Source organism: Aplysia californica, unplaced genomic scaffold, assembly GCF_000002075.1.
Source record: "Aplysia californica isolate F4 #8 unplaced genomic scaffold, AplCal3.0 scaffold00006, whole genome shotgun sequence".
In the NCBI taxonomy this organism is placed as follows: domain Eukaryota; kingdom Metazoa; phylum Mollusca; class Gastropoda; order Aplysiida; family Aplysiidae; genus Aplysia; species Aplysia californica.
Window position 1 is genome coordinate 2876438 of NW_004797276.1, and position 2644 is coordinate 2879081.

A 2644-nucleotide genomic window follows, 5' to 3' on the forward strand; every position below is an offset into this window, starting at 1 on the left:
AGACACACACACACACACACACACACACACACACACACACACACACACACACACACATACTCTTCCAAAACAAGCAACACCAGTAAGAGCCGAAATTAAATGAAAGGACATTATCCCCAAAAAGCAAACTTACACACAAACAACAAACAAACAAAAGAACAAACAAACAACCCCCCCCCAAAAAAAAAATCCAACAACAACAAAAACAACAACAAAACACCAAAAACAACAATAGCAACAACAAAGAAGAAGAAGAAGAAGAAGAAGAAGAAGAAGAAGAAGAAGAAGAAGAAGAAGAAGAAGAAGAAGAAGAAGAAGAAGAAGAAGGAGATCGACAGCGGCTAGAAAAAGGAGGAAGAACTTAGAATCTTGAGCTGCTCACCTTGCGTCCGTTTGCTGATGACGTCAGCCGCCCACAGCGCCAAAAGCAGACAGATGAGCTGTAGCAGACGACACTCCATGCCGGTCAAATGGACAGTGTCCAGTCGCGGGTTATCCCATTTGACCACTGGGACTTGTTTGTCCAGCTGCTCTTAGGCTCTCAGAATAGCTCGCACAGCACTTCACATGCCACGCGTCTCAGAAGTTTGAAACAAACACACTAGTAACACACCTACACACTCGCGCACACACAAAGACACACGCACACTTCACAGTGGTGGGGATTATTATTCCAGGAAGCACTTTCGATTTCTCGGTAACGTTCCGCGAAGCACTTTTCTCCCACACAAAAAGCTGTAAGAAATCCGCGAAGCAAGGCAAGGGTACGTACTTCACGACCCAGCAGTCCTATGTACTATACGGTCACTCTACGAAAGGCTTGTTCCTTTCACGGGCCACTCCGCGAAGCACAGAAAATATAATCCAGGAATTTCTCGGGGCTAGCTGTGAAATAATTGACGTCATTTTCCGTCAACAGATTCAAAAAAGCGTTCATTTACACAGAGAGAAAATGACAAGCACGAAGCGATGGAGCTGGATATCGCTGCAATGCGTCCTCAAAATGATGTGGAAGGGCTTGCTGTAATATTTCCGTCAAAAAACGCTCTGCATCCTTCATTAAGACCTTGTTTTTGTTATTAACGCAGTGTATCCCTTGCAAAACTTTTTGTATCATTTATTTTTATAAAGTCTCTGTATCTGTTAGAAAGGCAGTGCCAAACTCTCTGTTTCTGTTATGAAAGCAGTGTATCTGAACACTGTGTGACCGTTTTGAACGCAACTGATCAGTAACAATCAAAATCCATCAATTGTCAAGACAATGTACCCGTTACAGATACTGTGTATCTGTTCTAAACACAACTGTTCGTTAACACCGTTATTTGTTAAATATAATTCATTTGTGTACCCGTTATGAGTACGCTGTGTTTATTATAAATTACAGTGGAACCGTTTTCATACCAGCGTGGTTCATACGAAAATAGACTGTATTAATATTACATGTACTTATACAGTATCATGCACCACATATAAGCACTGTGCATCTGGTCACAAACTGTTTTAATGGCGTGCAGTTGTCACAAACAAAATCTATGAAATGTGTTTAAATACTGTGAACTCATTATCAATTAATTAACAATTTTTATTTGTAAACAGAATCTATGATGTTTGATGAAATATTGTGTATTCGTTATCAATCAACAATTTTTATTTGGTGTCATCGGTGTATAGGCCAAGAATGGCGTGCGCTTGTCAATTATACTGTGTTGTTTGTGGATACCCGTGCTGATGTGTAGAGGTAGATTTAAGAGGTAGATCTATGGGAGAGGTATCCCTACATGAGAGGTATCACTTTGAGAGGGGAATTCTTTGTAGGAAGTATCCTTTGTCAGAAATATTAGTTGTGGGTGATATCCTTTCGTGATAGGTATTCCTTTGTGAAAGGTATCTCTTTTCTTAGAAGTATCCTTATACGAAAGGTATCCCTTTGTGAGGTATGTATACCTCTGGGATGTGTATCTCTTTGTGAGAGGTATCCCACTGAGAGAGATACTCCTTCGTGAGAGGAAGATCTAAGGTGGGTATGTCTCTCTTGTAAGAGGTATCTCTTTGAGAGAGGTATCTATACTCTCTGTCTAAGGTATCACCTTGTCAGAGATATCAGTTATTAGAGGCATCAATTGTTAGAGGTATCACTTTTGTAAGAGGTATCACATGTGAGAGGTATCCTTATGTGACAGGTATCCCTTTGAGTATCCCAGCCGGCTTCCTCCAGCACAGAGATCGTGTCATCAGTGAGTGGTGTGTGGCCTCTCCCGGCCGGCCTCACACCTGGACACCCTCAGACCGCCCCTTGTGGTCAGTGAGTGGTCAGTAAAGCGACTGGAAGTTGAGGTGGCTGGATAGAGAAGAGGAGATATACGTTATATTATGGGTTGGTGGATGTTGAGGGGTAAGAGAGGGTGAGAACGAAACAGGGGAAAGAGAGAGAGGGGAGGAGGGGGGGGTAGAAAAATGGATAGCAAAATTGACAGAAACAGACAGGTACGGAAAGGGACAGAGGGACACCTGTGAGAAACGCACGCGCGCACACTCACACATACACACACATACACACAGACACACACATATACATACACACAGATATACAGACAGATATAATATATATTTATACACACGCACACAAAGAGTGAGAGTGAGTGAG